The following is a 20,403-nucleotide window of genomic DNA, read 5'->3' on the forward strand; positions in this document are numbered from 1 at the left end:
TGTGGTTGACATCATTGAGTGAGCTCACACGGTAAACTGACACAGAACGATACGCTATTTTCTACACCAGGACACAATGCCGATAAACGAAGACAAGGTACACGAAAATTTCCATTTACTTAAGACTTAACGACATGCTCGTTACAACCTGTAACAAAAAAGTAATTTTCATTAACAACGCAATCTATGAAGTAAAGTTTAGCAAGGTCGTAAAGAAGTAAAAGTTTGCTTTCGTAATATGGTATTATCTTCTTAGCAGTTTAGAGCTGGCTTAAGAGTAGTTTATTTTAGGAATTGAAGGATGCAATTATTTTGTACTGCAAATTCATGTAAATTATGACGGAAAATATTTTTTTAGAGATCATGTTGTAAACTTGTCATTGGTACGTATTGAAATATGTGTATTTCATATCTATTCACTTTCCCAAATATTTATTGCATTTATTTTATGTTGTAAAATATACAAACCGGAACATTATAATAAAATAAAAGTCGTAAAAATAAGACCTTTGATCAATAATTTTAATAAAAGAACATTTAAAAGCAAAACAAACCACAGGATTTTTACGAAACTTGACGATTCGATAGTTTTGTGATGCTCCCAATAACCCCCCGACATGGGAAAAATTCAAACAATGTTTGCATAGCTAATATGCTATACTTTGTTAATATTTATTCGGACTTTTTTGAAATGTTTTCTTGTTTATTCTGTTATTGTTGATGTAGTTCCAAAAAAAAATCATGCCTAGTGGTAGAGCATACAGTGGTTAATAAAAGTGCTGAAGACACAAAATTGCTCAGATTAATATTTACGCTGCAAATAAATACAAAAGGTGAGTGTCCAAAGTAGCCCCGTCCGACGGTAATTGAATATTCTGAAATTCGGCAGTAAGATGCGCTTGTATGCTAAAAGTATTGATGCAAATTTTGAATCTAATAACACACATAAGTTCAAGTCTCCAGTGTTCCAAGCATAAATCTATTCTATCATTCGACATGAGCGAATGTTCGAGACATGGCTTGTGAAGAATTTTACATCATGGTTGTCGTTTTAAAAGTTTTCATCACAAATATATTGAACTCAATGAAGCGTAATAAAATTTGTGGGTATGCTTCAAAATAGACTAGGCTAGTCTAGACAGATTAACAATACAAATAATGATTTACACCTTTGTTTCGTTTTCATTTTCCACGTATAAACTACCATAAAACATGATTGTGTTTTCCGCACTTTTTTATGGGCCATACTCAGCGGTTTTCATTTTGGCCGCTGTGACAATTTTAGTAATTTGTAAAAATACGTTGAAATATCTCATCTTTTTGCTGTAAAGTACATTTTGAATTACACTAAACCGAGTCATATCTTGAATTTCGTAGAATATGAATGAATTTAAGGACCTAAATAACCGATCGCGCTATAAATTTGATCGATTAGTAGTAACTCGTTGGTTGTTTCCAACACACTTTGAATTAATCGCAGTATACTGTGAATTAAATCGCCGAATTTGAACTGTAAACAACAAAAACATTTTTTTTTTCTAAAATCCAATATTTTACCGCCAAAATCCGTGAAAACAAACAAATTAAGCGTAGTCCTGGTAAATACTAACGAACATATCGGTGAACACATTATTTTCACTAAACTTCTGTGAAATCATTTGACAGCCGCACTGGCAGACATGTGATCCTTTTGTTTCAGTTTTTGCACACCACTAATCAGTAAAACATGTAGTGGTAACGAGCCTGCTCTCTGATCGGTAGGTGTAAAGTTAAATTCCCGGTTGCACCTTTACATTTACCTTTCTTTATGATTTTGAGATTACGGTTAAATTTCACTGGAATCCGTAAAATATTCCAAGTGTGTATTGATCGAATTTTCCTCTGAGACCTGTTTTGTGCTCTTCAATATAGAGACGGTTTTAATTCATCTTTGCTTTAGGCCGGGCAAAAATTTGGAATTTTACTTTTGTCACACCCCCCCCCCCCTTCATTTTTTTTCTAAAAGTCAGAGGGAGGAAATAAAAAAAATGTCTTATTTTCAGTGTTGGTTTTTTATTGTTTTTTTTTTGTGTTTTATAAATATAAAACCGTAAGAAAGAGTGCCATAAAAGCTGCTTTTCAGAGCACTTACAACAGGGATTATGGAAATTCTCGATTTCGTGGAAGCCGCGAAATTTGGCCCTCGACGCAAAATTCAGGAAAATCCGCGATATTCGCTTGATCGTTTTAATTCATATGAAAAACGTAGTAGTTTTCAGTGTATTGCCTATGTAAATGGTTTATTTATTTTGAATTCAACGTTCCTCCATTATCTTCGACTTTTTCTGATTGCTTGTTGTGTTTTAAATTTTAAATTGCTACACTGGTAATAAACTTAATCTGTAAAATACAAATTACATTTATTAACACACCGCTTAGTTTAGACATTCGAAATGTATTTTCACTGAGAATATGTTATTTAGTGCAAAATTTGACAAAACCGAGAAATTTTAGTTTCATCACCTTCGTTACCCGTGAAATTTGAGAATTTTATTGCGAATTTTCATTATACTGCCGTCACAGTCGCTAATGTTTGCAAATAACATGCCACAAGAGGGCATAGAAGAACAATATATTTTACAGAACCATTTTCTTCAATTTTATTCAAATCTAGCGAAATATTTTTACAAAGAAAATACATTACATATATGTTAAATCAAATTAAAATAATCTAAATTTAAAGTTTCATCCACGTTTCTGCAGTGTTCCTAAACACAATTTGAAAGTTTAATATTTTCTCTCACCAAAACTCAAGACAAAATACGGTAAAAATCCTGGAGATTGCCCAAGTAACCATGGAGCATTACTCATATAAAGCAGCTGCATTGCAATAAGCAGTAAAGTAGGTTAAAAGTGGAAAAGGGCCCTGATATAGTCGAACTAATGCAAGAATGTTTATGAAGCAACCAAGCAGATCATAAAGTAATATTAGTGCATTGATACATTTGTAATTTAGCGTTAATGCTCTGTTGCCTGACAGCTCTTGAAATTTATCGAATAAAAACAATGTCGCATCAGTAGAGTAAGGTGGGGCAAAAGTTCGACCTTAGTGGTATAATCAAAGTTTCCAGGAAAAAAATAGCAGTTGAAACAAAACAAATACCATACAGTGAAACTTCAACATATTGGCTATAATTTTGCTGAACAAGCATGTGTCAAAATATTTACCCATTTTTAGTTATAACAGTTTCAAAATTGATTGTCTTAAACGAACTTTTGCCCCACCGGTGGGGCAAGAGTTCGAATCTAGTGTGGGGCAAAAGTTTGCTGACTAAAACACAAAATACCGATACTTTTATTACAGGCATACTTTATACCAGCCGTAAACTTAAGTTTGCCAAAAAATACACACTAAATTTTCATCAAAAAATTGCCCAAAACAGGGTTAATTGTAATATATTAAAAAATATCAGTTTTTCGCAAAACTTAGTGGAAATGTTAAATTTTGGTGACATTATTCGCACGATCAGTCAAATTTTCATATATTTGAAGAAAATATGTTTATTTTAGGCAATTTGCAATTTTTTCCGTGAGTTTATACATGGGTCGAACTTTTGCCCCGCTGATTCGAACTTTTGCCCCACTATGGGCCAAAAAAAGTTTTCAACATTTATGCCAAAACTAATACACCTCAAAGCATCCTTATGATAGGCCTAGAAACGCCCTTACATAAAATATTGAAAAAGATTGTATCTTCATTTGGTTCCATGCAACGAAAGTTTGACCGAAAACTACAATATTCACGTCAAAACTCAACAAATAGCCATAACTTTTCCAAATCTCAATCAATTTTTATGATACTTGGAGTGAAAGTCTCTTACTTGAGTAGAATTCGAGCCACCATGACATTTATAAGTTTTGTTTTGAACTGAGCTAGAAATCTTAAAAAGAAACTTTTGCCCCATTTTACTCTATTGTTGATATGCAGAAGAATACGTGTAATGTTATAATGCTTATTATTACTTGGGTGTTGTTATGAAAAATCGAATAGTGCAAAATGTTATAGATTAATGTTATAAAAAATAAAATAAAAATGGCATGTTTATTGTTCTAGACATTTTGATTTGACGGTGATGTGTGGAAGAAACATGACATTGCAGCATATGAGTATAAAAAATGATAAATTTACCCAAATTTACATTTCATTATTTATTGCGCCTCAACCCCCCCGACACATTTTGACAGAAGGTGACAAAAGAAGATTTTAAGATTTGTTCCGGCCTTATTATGTTTTCGACGTTATGGTGACGAAACACAGTTTTTAGGAGTCTTATATATACAGTCTCAAAATCTCCAGCATAATTGAACTTTCACATAACTCAGATATTTTTAGGAAAACGTTCAGCATTTTGGCTAATACATTGTAACTGGAAAGATAAAAATAGTCAGTCGATAGAAGTTTTTCTATACATTTCGTATGGGACAGTTTTATTGGGTTTTCTTAAGATTAATATGGAAACAACCCTCAAAGTCAAGTTTCCCCAACATAAATTTTTGCAACTTTCAGAGTGTGAAAGTTATGTTTGGATAATCACCCTCGTTAAAAAAAAAATCAGAAACACCACGACACTTCGATTATAATCGAAATTTTGACACCGTGATACAAAATTGGGAATATTTCACGACTTCCATCAATATCTTCTTCTTCTTCTTCTTCTTCTTTATCTATATAAATAAAAATGGAGTGGTGTTTGTATGCCACGAAATGGCTCGAGAACGGGACAACCTATTTGCACAATTCTTTCACTGTTGTCTTCTTGAAGGGTTCCGACGTGTTCGTGCGACGAAAAAGTTTAGGGAAGTTTTTGAAAAATTTGGTAAAACGGGGGAGCACTAATACGTTATTTTGTGTGGGAGCTCCCATGACATTTTTCAACAGCCTACTTGATGGCAAGACGAAGTTTGCCGGGACCACTAGTCTATATAAATAAAAATGGAATGGTGTTTGTATGTCACGAAATGGCTTATGAACGGTTCAACGGATTTTGATGATTCTTTCTCCATTTTGTTCGTCTAGGGTTCCGACGTGTTTGTGTGTATAAAAGTTCCAGGATATTCACCGGGAAAATCGGATAAACGGATAAATCGGAGAGTGAACGGAACTGTCATTTTGTATGAGATGATTCATAGCGGTTTTCTTCAGCCTACTTGATGGCAAGACAAAGTTCTACGGGACGTTTCATGGCGTTTTTCAACAGCCTACTTGATGGCAAGACAAAGTTTGCTGGGTTCACTAGTTATGAATATTTCCAAACTTGTGGTTAACCCATTTAACACAATAACCCCTCTACCGGCAGCTTCATTTTTACCGCTAAAAAAGTATTTAAATCGCGATAACTTTTTTTTCTCGATCATTTTGCACCATTTTTCACAAGCCCTCAAAAAACTCTTCTAATAATATGTGCCGATATTGATAATTGGTCTTCTGGATCTGCATATATTCCAAAATTCCTTGAGGACCGACGAGTAGTCATAACCCACGTATACATCTCAGGCTACAGAATTTTAATCGGATTCGGAAAATTAAAGAAGGCTTTGGGACCAATGTACATTGATGAGAGTATGTTGTGAAAAAATGAAGCAGCTTGGTGCAGCCGTCTTCGAATAATGAACATTTAGGTTTCTGGTAACACGCTTGCAAAATAAAGATCTTAAAAACTTCAAAAAACATCGTATCGTAATTTCCAGATATCTCCAAGAATTCGTTATTGATTTGTACGATTTTTTCAGAGTAGCTCCTTATTACCGGGCATTATATACTCCTTATTTTATTTTTTTGATAAATTCACCAAAAACAAAATGGCTGCCAAAGACATTTTGTATGGAGAATGTCGGTCCTTCAAGGAACATCGGAATATCTTCAAAACCAGATCACCAATGATTAATATCGACACGGATTCTTAAACTAGAAGAGTTTTTTTGAGAACTTGTGAAAAAATGGTGCCAAAATATTGAAAAACAAAAAAGTTATAACGATTTGAATATTTATTTTGCGGTTAAAAATGAAGCTGTCGATAAAGGGGTTAAATAACAAACCAAGGTTTTAAAAAGTTTCAAGAAATCTCGTGATTTTTTTTTTCTTGTGAGCGGGTATTTAGGAGTATTTATATTGTCCGTATAAAAAAAAAATTCCTCGTGGTGGTGAAAACTGATGTACCGACTTTAATATAATATACGCCTTTTCAACCGATACGACCATCTGCAAAAAACAGTGATGTTTATCAAAATCAAGATCGAACTCAAAAACAGTTTCATCAATGTGCTTCATTTCTTCACTACAGGCCATTGTATTGTTTTGAAAAACGACTAACCAAATAAATGATAATAAATGATAAATGATAATAATTCTTCAGCATGAGATATTTACGTTGGTAATATCTCGATATCCCAAGCAATTTAACCTTCGGGCTGTCGCGCTGTTGTACTTTGTACAACAGTTGTGATTTATATGCTATAATTTTGCAACAAAGATATCTATCGACACCAAACCAAAATGTATTCCTCAAGAATCTTCTTAAGATCAATACTCGAGTTTTTATTTACAGTATGACCCTTTATAATTCGGTAAAATCAACAGATGTACATGGAAGTCGCATAATAATGAACGCACTATGTACTGTTCGAGGAAACCACAGTTTGAAATCGTCATATCTCGAAATCCAGATAATGTAGAAACTTGGGGTCTTTAGTAAAGTTGTTCTGGAGGTGAAGCGCTATCTGATGGTACCTCATTTAATTCGAAATTTGACCGGTAGGTGGCACTAGTGGGCATGGAAGTTTTACTTTTGTTTTGCAGATTTTTCGGGATCCTGACCAATTAGAAGGATGTCGTCTTCGGCAAAGTTGTTTAGTGAGTTAAGGACTATCATTTTTTTAGCTAGTTGATTCAAAATTTTGTCACTAGGTGGCACTAGTGAGCATGAAACTTTTGTTTGCAGATATCTCAGGAGCCTGACCACTTAGAAAGATGGTGTCTTCGGCAAAGTAGTTTGGTAGCTCAAGGGCTATCATTATTTGAGCCAAGAAATACGATATTTTGCCATCAGGCGGCGCTAGTGAGCATGAAATTTTTGTCTTACGGATACTGCAGGATCTTGACTTTTAGACAGGCACCTTTGGCAAAGTTGTTCAGAAGCTCAGGGACTATCATTATTTTGCAAAATCTCTAACTTTAAGGATTAAACAAAGAAAGAATTTGAGCTACTGAACAACTCTGCCGAAGACATCATCTTTCTAAGTGATCAGGCTCCTGAGATATTTGCGAAACAAATGTTTTATGCTCACTAGCGCCGCCTAGTGGCAACTTTTAGAATCAACTAGCGCAAACAATGATAGTCCTTGAGTTACCAAACAACTTTGCCGAAGACGCCATTTTTCTAAGTGGTCAGGATCATGAGATCTGGGAAACAAAAGCTTAATGCTCACTAGCGCCGCCTAGTGGCAAAATCCCGAATTTCTTGGCTATAATAATGATAGCCCATAAGCTACCGATCAATTTCGCCGAAGACGACATCTATCTAAGTGGTCAGACTCCTGAGATATTCGCAAAACCAAGGGTGTTGTACAAAGTACAACGCGCGACTACTCGCGTTACAAAAATTAGCGCGACGACCGAAAGGTTAAGAATAAATCCGGAATCAAAAAAAGGTGCAAATATATCGAAAACCAAAACAGTTATCTCAATCGAAATTTTTTGGTGATTTTGGTGGGAAAATAACATGCAGCCGATAGAGGTATTAACACGAAAGAAAGAAATTCATTTAGTTTTCGAAGTTTATTTTCCTTTGACCTCTACACCAAAAGAAAAACATTATCATGTCTTAAGAAAAAGATAATCACCATTTGCTTATCCAAAAACAGTCAATCAAATAATTCAAAAGAAGTAATAATTGAGTATAAGTCAGTAATTAAATTTCAAAATAGATTTTTTCGCCGGAAAACTTTTAAGAAAGCATCGAAAATTCTAAATTCAGCATTTTTTTATTGAATATTTTCCAACAAAAAACTGAAAATATGCACCTTTTCCAAAGAAAAATAATAATGTCACTTAAAATCATATAAATACTAATCAGTTTTTTTTTCAGTATTTGTTGCCACTTTTGTTTCATTTTCATTGAAAATTTTATGATTTTCAAGTGCTTATTCATTAACTCTTTTCAGTATTTTAATGTTTTTACTGCTAGTTTCAAATTTTAGTATTAATTTTTATTTTTTATTGCTTACTTACAAGCTTTTGCAGGACCATCGATTGATTTTTTGTTACTAGTTTTCAATTTAGTGTATCCCCCAGTAGCGGTCAGCACCAGTGGTGGAAAAGTTCGCATCACGAAGCAGCTCACGAGTGTACCAACGCATAACAAATTTGACAGAATCGCGAACAGGTTAGGTGTGAGTAAGTTCGCACCCGTCTGGTTGGGAGAACATGCCAAAAAAAGATGCAACAAGCTCGGGAACTTTTACTCGCTAGTAACCGAGCAAGGAGTGATTTTGTTGGAGTAGGCCGATCCACTGACGACCAATCAAGGAGGCTTAGAACCGAAGGTGTCAAACAGGAGTTCATTTTTATTATTCTCAAATAAACCGTTATTAAAGCAAGACGTGTTTGCGTATTACTTATTTGGATTACAACAGAAGAATAGCAAGATCACGAACAAATGCCTAACGAAACGGTAAACCCCGGAAGTTCTGGTAGCGGCGGAAACGGAGATGGAGCTTGGGCGAACCCTACGAGCTACAGCGTATCAAGTCTGCCAGCAATACAGCGTCTGCAAGGAAGGGAAAACTGGACGACCTGGAAATTTGCAGTACAGTCACTGTTCGAGCTGGAAGAGCTATGGGACGTAGTCAAGCCTACACCGGATGCCGCTGGAGCGTTGCCGGAGGTGGATGCGAAGAAGGACAGAAGAGCGAAAGCGAAGCTTATTTTGCTGCTCGAACCTGTAAATTACGTCCATGTTCAAGAAGCGAAGTCTGCCCGCGAAGCTTGGACGTGTCTGGAAAATGCTTTTGAAGATTCAGGAACTGAACGGAAAGTAGGGCTGCTGAGTAAGTTGATCAATACCCGATTGGTGAACTGTTCGTCAATGGTCGACTACGTCAACCGGATCGTTTCAACGTCACACCAGTTGCGAGGAATCGGATTCGACGTGAGCGAAGAGTGGGTAGGAGCCTTGCTACTTGCTGGCCTTCCTTCAGAGTACAAACCGATGGTGATGGCGATCTCAAGTTCCGGCGTAGCGATTAAAGGAGACCTGATCAAGACTAAATTACTCCAAGAGATGGAAGAACCATCGATCAGTTCGGCGTACGCGACGAAGAACTATCAAAAGCATCAACAGTATCAAGGTGGAAAACAGCCCGGAGAACAGTCTTCATCGAAAGGACCGAAATGTCGTTGCTGCTACAAATTCGGACACATTGCGAAGAATTGTTCTTCTCTTTTTTATTTTCGACTTTTGCAGTCAGCTATTTTTACTGTTAGGGGAAAGGTATTTAATATCGGCAGATAGAGATATGTTTGCCAAATTAAGTGTAATTGTGGTAACATTGTGCTAAAAGATTATGTAGCCGGCGGGACTTGAACCCACAATTTCCATTCTGTACACGGACGCATTACCAATTATACTACAGCTACGCTACGGTAAACTGAAGTATTTGGCTAATGACCTTTGTAGCATCCCCAAGCCCCACAATCTTGCTAGTCCAATATACCACACTTATCCCTCACCATATCTCTATCTGCCGGCATTGAATACAGTCGGTGTGAAAAAACGCAACACTATTGTACCTACATCCCCATATGATCGCACGGGTTGTCGATTCGGCTGAGGAATAGGTACGTGGTTGCTGCCGTACACACTGACCAACGACGGCTGTGATACATCCGTATCAAAGGGGTTTACTCTTCTCTTTTTTATTTTCGACTTTTGCAGTCAGCTATTTTTACTGTTAGGGGAAAGGTATTTAATATCGGCAGATAGAGATATGTTTGCCAAATTAAGTGTAATTGTGGTAACATTGTGCTAAAAGATTATGTAGCCGGCGGGACTTGAACCCACAATTTCCATTCTGTACACGGACGCATTACCAATTATACTACAGCTACGCTACGGTAAACTGAAGTATTTGGCTAATGACCTTTGTAGCATCCCCAAGCCCCACAATCTTGCTAGTCCAATATACCACACTTATCCCTCACCATATCTCTATCTGCCGGCATTGAATACAGTCGGTGTGAGAAAACGCAACACTATTGTACCTACATCCCCATATGATCGCACGGGTTGTCGATTCGGCTGAGGAATAGGTGCGTGGTTGCTGCCGTACACACTGACCAACGACGGCTGTGATACATCCGTATCAAAGGGGTTTACTCTTCTCTTTTTTATTTTCGACTTTTGCAGTCAGCTATTTTTACTGTTAGGGGAAAGGTATTTAATATCGGCAGATAGAGATATGTTTGCCAAATTAAGTGTAATCGTGGTAACATTGTGCTAAAAGATTATGTAGCCGGCGGGACTTGAACCCACAATTTCCATTCTGTACACGGACGCATTACCAATTATACTACAGCTACGCTACGGTAAACTGAAGTATTTGGCTAATGACCTTTGTAGCATCCCCAAGCCCCACAATCTTGCTAGTCCAATATACCACACTTATCCCTCACCATATCTCTATCTGCCGGCATTGAATACAGTCGGTGTGAGAAAACGCAACACTATTGTACCTACATCCCCATATGATCGCACGGGTTGTCGATTCGGCTGAGGAATAGGTACGTGGTTGCTGCCGTACACACTGACCAACACTGTGATACATCCGTATCAAAGGGGTTTACTCTTCTCTTTTTTATTTTCGACTTTTGCAGTCAGCTATTTTTACTGTTAGGGGAAAGGTATTTAATATCGGCAGATAGAGATATGTTTGCCAAATTAAGTGTAATTGTGGTAACATTGTGCTAAAAGATTATGTAGCCGGCGGGACTTGAACCCACAATTTCCATTCTGTACACGGACGCATTACCAATGGTGAGGGATAAGTGTGGTATATTGGACTAGCAAGATTGTGGGGCTTGGGGATGCTACAAAGGTCATTAGCCAAATACTTCAGTATACCGTAGCGTAGCTGTAGTATAATTGGTAATGCGTCCGTGTACAGAATGGAAATTGTGGGTTCAAGTCCCGCCGGCTACATAATCTTTTAGCACAATGTTACCACAATTACACTTAATTTGGCAAACATATCTCTATCTGCCGATATTAAATACCTTTCCCCTAACAGTAAAAATAGCTGACTGCAAAAGTCGAAAATAAAAAAGAGAAGAGTAAACCCCTTTGATACGGATGTATCACAGCCGTCGTTGGTCAGTGTGTACGGCAGCAACCACGTACCTATTCCTCAGCCGAATCGACAACCCGTGCGATCATATGGGGATGTAGGTACAATAGTGTTGCGTTTTCTCACACCGACTGTATTCAATGCCGGCAGATAGAGATATGGTGAGGGATAAGTGTGGTATATTGGACTAGCAAGATTGTGGGGCTTGGGGATGCTACAAAGGTCATTAGCCAAATACTTCAGTTTACCGTAGCGTAGCTGTAGTATAATTGGTAATGCGTCCGTGTACAGAATGGAAATTGTGGGTTCAAGTCCCGCCGGCTACATAATCTTTTAGCACAATGTTACCACAATTACACTTAATTTGGCAAACATATCTCTATCTGCCGATATTAAATACCTTTCCCCTAACAGTAAAAATAGCTGACTGCAAAAGTCGAAAATAAAAAAGAGAAGAGTAAACCCCTTTGATACGGATGTATCACAGCCGTCGTTGGTCAGTGTGTACGGCAGCAACCACGTACCTATTCCTCAGCCGAATCGACAACCCGTGCGATCATATGGGGATGTAGGTACAATAGTGTTGCGTTTTCTCACACCGACTGTATTCAATGCCGGCAGATAGAGATATGGTGAGGGATAAGTGTGGTATATTGGACTAGCAAGATTGTGGGGCTTGGGGATGCTACAAAGGTCATTAGCCAAATACTTCAGTTTACCGTAGTGTAGCTGTAGTATAATTGGTAATGCGTCCGTGTACAGAATGGAAATTGTGGGTTCAAGTCCCGCCGGCTACATAATCTTTTAGCACAATGTTACCACAATTACACTTAATTTGGCAAACATATCTCTATCTGCCGATATTAAATACCTTTCCCCTAACAGTAAAAATAGCTGACTGCAAAAGTCGAAAATAAAAAAGAGAAGAGTAAACCCCTTTGATACGGATGTATCACAGCCGTCGTTGGTCAGTGTGTACGGCAGCAACCACGTACCTATTCCTCAGCCGAATCGACAACCCGTGCGATCATATGGGGATGTAGGTACAATAGTGTTGCGTTTTCTCACACCGACTGTATTCAATGCCGGCAGATAGAGATATGGTGAGGGATAAGTGTGGTATATTGCACTAGCAAGATTGTGGGGCTTGGGGATGCTACAAAGGTCATTAGCCAAATACTTCAGTTTACCGTAGCGTAGCTGTAGTATAATTGGTAATGCGTCCGTGTACAGAATGGAAATTGTGGGTTCAAGTCCCGCCGGCTACATAATCTTTTAGCACAATGTTACCACAATTACACTTAATTTGGCAAACATATTTCTATCTGCCGATATTAAATACCTTTCCCCTAACAGGAAGAATTGTTCAAGCAAATTTCGTCAAGGTGAGAAGCGGGGAAATGCTTTCTGCACCGTGCTTTCAACAATCGAAGACGCTGGAGATGAGTGGTATTTTGACTCAGGAGCAACCACACACCTGACCAAGAACAGGAAGCTATTGAACAATTTACGGCCTGGTAGTGGAACCGTAGTTGCAGCGAACAAAGGTACCATGCAGGTGCAAGCGGTCGGTGACATGAAGTTGAAATCCGAATGCTGTCCAGAAGAACCGGAAATAGATGTGCGCAACGTTCAACTGATTCCCGAACTCTCAACGAATTTGTTGTCCGTAAGTCAGATAGTTGAAAACGGTAACGAGGTGATTTTCAAAAAGGATGGCTGCCGAGTGGTGAACGCTGCTGGAGAAATTTTCGCTACCGGATCTCGGAAGAATGGTTTGTTCAAGTTCAACCAAGCCGGTGCATCGACGGTTCTCGCATGTTCCGAAATGACAAATCTGGAGCTGTGGCATAGAAGAATGGGACATCTACATCTGAATGGTGTCAAGCAACTCCGGAAGGATTTAGTCACCGGAATATCGTTTGAAGAGAAGATGTTCGAGGCGTGCAAGATTTGTGCTCTAGGGAAGCAATCAAGATTACCGTTCAACAAGCAAGGACATCGAGCGAAGGAGGTCCTAGAAACTGTTCATACGGATATCTGTGGACCTATGGAGGAGTCGTCAATCGGCGGCAACCGTTTCTTCATTACCTTCACTGATGACAAAACCCGAAGAATCTACGTATATTTTTTGAAGACGAAGTCGGCTGAGGAGGTCGTCGAGGCGTTTCAAGAATACCATAGTCTGGCGGAACGACAAACGGGTCGCAAGCTGATGGTGATTCGTTCGGATAACGGGAAGGAGTTTACGAACCGGAAATTTCAAGAGCTGTTGAAGAAGCATGGTATCAAGCACCAAACAACCGTTGACTATACTCCGGAACAAAACGGTCTGGCTGAGCGGTCGAACAGATCAATCGTTGAACGGGCAAGGTGTATGTTATTCGAAGCAAATCTTCCGAAGCGATTCTGGGGAGAAGCGGTGGCGACGTCGGTCTACTTACTGAACCTTTCTCCGACAAAAGGACACAACATGACACCGGAAGAAATGTGGTCAAATAGGAAACCGGATCTGGCGCATTTGAGGATTTTCGGTACAACCGTCATGGCACACGTTCCCCGGCAGAAGCGACAGAAGTGGGATAGAAAAGCGGAAGAATGCATACTGGTTGGTTACGAGGAAGATTCGAAAGGCTATAGACTGTGTAACAAGAGGTCGCGGATGATTATCAAGAGCCGTGATGTGAATTTCCTGGATGAAGGCAGAATCAACAAGAACTCACCGGTTGATGTAGGTCAAGTCAGCGTCGACGTAGGGCCTGTATATGTGAAGTTAGACCTCATCGAAGTGACCAACGGACAAGGTGCAACCCGACCCGCTGAACCAATTCGTTGCGAAAATCCCGAAATCGAAAATGAAGAGGCCAACGGACAAGGATCATTACGTCCCCCTGAACCAAACCATGACGAGATTCAAGAAGTTGAAGATGACGAAGCCGATGAACACTTTGCAGATGCCACCGGTGACGTGACAAATTCCCCGGCGCTCCCACCGCGCATAACTTCAAATCCACCCGTGTCACAGGTGTTGAGGCGAAGCGGTAGGGAGCGCGCCATACCAGGCAAGTTGACTGACTTCATTATGCGTGGCAAAGGAATACTCTTCCCAAACTTTTCAGAGCCGTCTACCAATTATGATTCTGAATCGAATGCGGACACCGATACCGAGATGGGAACGGCACAGCAGATCCTGGTGGCAAAGAAGTGTAAGAAGCAGTTGGGCACCAAGCGAACTTCAGATGATCCCCTGACACCGGCTGAAGCTTTGAGCAGGGCTGATCAATGGAAGGTTGCAATGGAAGAGGAGTATTCAGCGCTCATGAAGAACGGGACCTGGGAGCTAGTCGATCCACCACCGGAACGAAAAGTCGTCGGATGCAAATGGATTTTTAAATCGAAGCGTGATGAAAATGGTGCGGTTGTCCGTCATAAAGCTCGACTCGTCGCTCAAGGTTTTACACAAATGTTCGGATGTGATTACGACGAAGTATTCGCTCCAGTTGTAAGACAGACGACCTTCAGGACGCTGCTGGCTGTAGCTGCGAAACGAAACATGGTAGTGAAGCAATACGACGTCAAGACCGCCTTCCTAAACGGCGAACTTGAGGAGGAGATTTATATGCGTCAACCACCAGGTTTCATCGTGAAAGGCACCAAACGCAAGGTGTGCAAGCTGAAGCGTAGCTTATATGGATTGAAGCAAGCAGCGCGAGCCTGGAATCAAAAACTGAACGCGGTATTGGAGCAGCAGGGATTCAAGCGGTGCGACGCTGATCCGTGCCTATACAGCAAGACGAGGAAAGGCAAGAAGTGCGTCGATGATTTGATCGTGGCAAGCGAAGATGACCGGATGATCAAAAATCTTGTGGAGGTGTTGGAGCAAAACTTCGAAGTCAACAGTTTGGGCGACATCCGTTTCTACCTCGGCATTGAAGTGGAGCGCGACGCGGAAGGAGATTTTTTCATTAATCAACGGAAATACATCAACCACCGTGTGGACAGTGCTGAACTGACGGATGCAAAAGAATCGAAGTTTCCATTAGACCCTAACTACCAGAAGTTCGAAAACCAAGGAGAACCACTTCCAGATAATCACGAATATCAGAAGGTGATAGGTCAGCTACTCTACCTGTCTGTCAACACAAGACCAGATATCTCCGCAGCAGTATCGATTCTCAGCAGGAAGACGAGTGCGCCGACACAGATGGACTGGACCGAACTGAAACGTGTCATACGCTACCTGAAAGGAACCAGCGGTTATCGTCTGCGGATTAGTAGGTGCAAGGACCATGAAGGGCTGATCGGTTTTGCAGACGCGGATTGGGCGGAGTGTTCTGACAGAAAATCGAATAGCGGACAAATTTTCAAATTCAATGGCGGAACTATCAGTTGGAGCTGCCGTAAACAAACAAGTGTTTCACTTTCTACTGCCGAAGCTGAATTCATTGCATTAGCAGAAGCAACACAAGAAGCACTTTGGATCAAGCAGTTGCTGATGGACCTGGATGAACCAACAAGCTTGACAATCTTTGAAGATAATCAGAGTTGTCTGAAGATGTTAGAAGGAGAGAAATTCAGCAATCGAACAAAGCATATTTCTATCAAGTACAACTTTGTTCGAGACATCAGCGAGAAGAAAGAGGTGAAGTTTGTATACTGCCCCTCAGAATATATGGTGGCAGATCTTTTGACGAAGCCAGTTACTGGAGTTCGAATCACAAGACTGGCAGCGGCTAGCGGATTGGAAGCAGCAGATCGAGGAGGAGTGTTGGAGTAGGCCGATCCACTGACGACCAATCAAGGAGACTTAGAACCGAAGGTGTCAAACAGGAGTTCATTTTTATTATTCTCAAATAAACCGTTATTAAAGCAAGACGTGTTTGCGTATTACTCTGGCCACTTCCAACAGATTTATTATGGTTTCGACAGACAAATCAATTGTATAACCATCAAACCGACAGTAAACTACCAGTTTGTAGTCAAAAGCCCTTGAAAACCATGAATATCGGAGGCGAAATGTTAGAACTTGGTTATAAAGTTGACGTAGCGCCTTAAATTTGAGTCTAATTAGTTATTATTTCAAATATGGCTAAATAGTTTGGATCACGAAAAAAATGGTAAAAAAAATCATAATTTGAAAGTATGTTGGCCAAACATTCATTGGGTCATCTTTCCAAATAGTATACAATAGTCGATGAAAATTAATATGTTTGGATGTTGGTTCATTATATCTGCCCACAGAAGCGTAAAAAAGTCTTGGCGGTTACTGGTTGCAATAAAACGGCACTCCATGTCTCACTGCAAATCTTTTTTTTTTCCTTATTTGACTCCTCCTGACTTATTTTAGAGGAATTATTTGAAAAGCAAAGTTTATACCAGCTGATCTCGGACCATTGACAAGCTCACACTCGCAACAACTTTCGTAAAGCTCGAAAAACTCGATCAAAAAAAAATCGATCAACTGATGCTACTCCGTGATCAATCAGGATAGTGATATTGCACAGAGAACCACTCAGATGAAGCTTGGGTTTTAGCTTTTTCTCCATCTTCAATGTACAATCGCACTACCCTTGATATTTCTCGATTGATAACGGCGCCGGCCACGTTTTTATGCCTATCGGGGAGAGGAAGGAATGTTAATTAGTTAGCCGTTGTTACTAAAAAACCGGAGAATCTCCTGCATTTCCCACAGCTACCTTGGAAGTAGGAGTGTTTTGTTAGTGATGGATGAGGTATTCGACTACACCCGATTCTGTTTTTGCACGGATTTTTTTTACACGGCCGTGCAAAAAAAGTTTCCATACATTTTTTTCCGCCAAAACCTTAATTTTGCATGAAACGTCGAGAAATGATGTTACTTTTTTTGCACGGTTTTTGAAATTTTAAACAGAACACTTTTTTTGCACGGTACGCATCCCCCGTGCAAAAACAGAATTGGGTGTATATGTATACCACTGTGGTAAGCGGTTAAGTCGAAATATTTCAATTCTAGCGATAGCTAGAACTGATGATGTTTGCGCCATAATGACGCAGAGAGATAGAGAAAGACAGCTATTAGGAAGAGTGTTCCAGATACGTGAAAGGGACGGGCCTGGTATTAAACCCACGACCTTCTGCTTGCAAAGCAGAAGCGATAGCCATTAGACCACCAACCCCATCCGTTCCTTTCGTAAAGCTCGAAAAACTAATGAAAAATGCAGCAAAAAGAGCTCATTTGGGTGTAACCAATAAAGGCAGTGGTTTTTATGAGATAGGTAAATAAATTGCAAAGGGCCATATTAAATAAACATACCGCATATATAGAAATTGACTGATTCTTAACAAAGTGATTCAATTTTCAGATACCGACGCAAAAGATGGTGCACCCTATATACTTTTAGATGAAGCACAGAGTGTTCCCTTTCTTTAAATGTTTGATTATGTGGCTGTCCATTAGACTGATGCAAATGTTGAAGTTTTTGCTCCCCTATGCTTAAACGATGTCAATTATGACGAAAATGGTCCTCCCAAAATTTAAAGTGATTCGGAAGAAATTTGGTTGTGCACACGCTATTTGAAATTTACATGTAAATTACTATGGAAAAGGCAAACCTTTTGTGTTCAGTCCTCTAACTGCTCGTCATAATAATCTATGGAAAAGTGAACACAGTCATCTCATGTGAAAACTTCCCAGCTACAACTTTGCCGAAGACCATATTTTGATTAGACGTAAGAATAATTTGTTATTAGTGATAACAAAGTCTAGATCACGCTGAGGTGATCATTCAATTACTTTCAGCGCAACACTGCCTTTTTGCTGTAGAACATAGTAGCCTGGATTACTTTGATCTATTCTTCCCGCCAGGAGCACCACTGTTGCCTGCCGAACAGTTGGTGAAGCATACTACATGCAAACCAACTTTCTGAAGATGAATAACAATTTATCATGAGGTCCAATCAAAAAGTGGTCTTCGGCAAAGTTGGTGCTGGGAGGATTTCACATTAGAAAAATTTGTTCACTTTTCTATAAAATATTAAGACGAAAAGATAGAGGGCTGAAAACAAAACATTGGCGTTTTCCATAGTAATCTCCATATAAACTTCAAATGGCGTGTGCACAGACAAATTTCTTCCGAATCACTTCAAACTTAGGGAGGATGCTATTTACCATAATTAAAATCGTTTAAGCATAGGGGAGCAAACATTTCAAAATTTGCATCACTCTACTGTCCATACCAAAATGATCGCAAAGAACTCCGTTTTGTAGTTGCTTTTGGTGCTTTGAAATTTTAATCGCATAAAAATACAAGCGTTGTCAAAACATTGAATATTTTCAAAAGAGTTTATATAATACATATAAAATCAAAAATGCATACGAGAGCGTATTAAAAAGAGTTCTTAAATAACCTTAAACGAACGTTGAACTAAAAACTTCATAAATTGAGTTATTTGAACAATAGTGAGTTTGAATTGCAATGATACGGCTGTCGGTGATTACTGGATGCTTTAATAAAGGAGCTATACTCTAAAAAAATCTTGAGCCTTCGGAGCAATTTCCCAAAATATAAGAAAAATGTTATTGAAAAAAGTATGAATTTGTTTAAATATAACACAGTATCAAAGATTTTAAACGTCTTTCCAACAATTTATGAAGATGTAGTAAGACAGTATTTCCAAAAGTTATACAATGTTCCTTTCTTCGGTATCCGGCTTCCAGTATCTTTTTTTCTTTTAGTGCCATTTGGAAAATAAATTTAAAAATATTGCCATCATCGGCTATGTAGCTTGAATTATCCGAAAGCTTCTAACTTTGATATTGAACGGCATATTAAACTAAAACAAAATAAACTTTTTATCAAACTAAAAAATAAAAATTCAGATATACAGTAGTTTAAAAAAAGAAAACTGTAAAATAATCTTTATACACATCAGGGTTTAACAGAAACAGCAAAAATACAATAAAAAGAAAGAATACAATAAAAAGTTAAGGAAGGCCTAATTTATGTTTAGGACAGCTCTATCAAACTTCGGGTTAACGTATTAGGAAATATAATTCACAATTGTTACGTTTACGAATCCGACGGCAGTTTAGCTTAAAGAAGTTTATTGATGAACTTGAAAACTTACCAATCTCTCAGCAGCGATATTCAACGATGTTATCCAACAAAATCCTTAATTGGTACGCACTGTTTTTCATGAACAATATTGATTTCACTTATTACACTTATTCTTCTTATTATATATGTATATTATTCTCATTCGCCACTTATATTAACAGCTTCACCTTTCTTCAACAATTTAATAATTTCTTATAATTCCAAAATCTAATCCACATTCACTTATAAAACAACTCTGCCAAAACCTTCACATTCCTTTACTTATCGCAAAATCTTTTTTTCGATCGCAAATGCTTGGAATAGCACACCCTTTTTCGATATCGGCAAACTGCTGGATGGCCTGTTGTTGTTAATACAATAAATTGGCCTTTCCACCCTCACCTCTCACGTCACGATAAGCCCATAAATAATCCAGGATAGCGGTATCATTAAATTGAATCACTGTCGTCACTATCAAAACCCATCAACATGTGCTACCGTCGAGCATAAACACGAGACTGACAGTGGCGACTGATGGGAATGCTGCGGGATTCGTGTTTTTCACATCCCTTCCAGGATCAATACTGCGATTCATGCTGAACTGCCAAGATTTTGCCTGTCTTTTCATCTGCGAACATTAGACCTTCCTAGTTCAAACTTTACCATCACCCTATGATAATCAAAATAACGTTTAGTGCGACTGCGCCACCCTTCAACCACCCACAAAAGAGATTGTCGGAAATCACGAGAGACTAAATCCGAACTTTTCGTTCAATGCAGAGCGTCAAGTGCGGAAAACAGAGATCCGAATTGCACTCTCTGAGATGCTCTACAAGACTTTTTCAAACTTCAATGACGACAGTGGTTTCTATCACGTGTGTAAACCTTACAGCTATTTTTTATTTGCCATAAGAAATCGTTATTTTATATTATCAAGATCAACGCTGTT

The 20,403-nt window shown here is 38.8% G+C and overlaps 1 protein-coding gene across 2 annotated transcripts in view; it reads right to left on the minus strand.

Annotated features, from left to right (window-relative positions):
• LOC5575382 (TWiK family of potassium channels protein 7) overlaps window positions 1-19,963 on the minus strand; it is a 505,115-nt gene extending 485,152 nt beyond the window's left edge. For both annotated transcript variants that reach the window (XM_021848514.1, XM_021848513.1), the window contains exon 1: window positions 19,486-19,963. The gene's annotated coding sequence lies outside the window, so the exon portion shown is untranslated. The remainder of the gene's footprint in view (window positions 1-19,485) is intronic.
• Window positions 19,964-20,403: the final 440 nt, after the last annotated feature.

The sequence above is a fragment of the Aedes aegypti genome, chromosome 3, assembly GCF_002204515.2.
Source record: "Aedes aegypti strain LVP_AGWG chromosome 3, AaegL5.0 Primary Assembly, whole genome shotgun sequence".
NCBI lineage: Eukaryota > Metazoa > Arthropoda > Insecta > Diptera > Culicidae > Aedes > Aedes aegypti.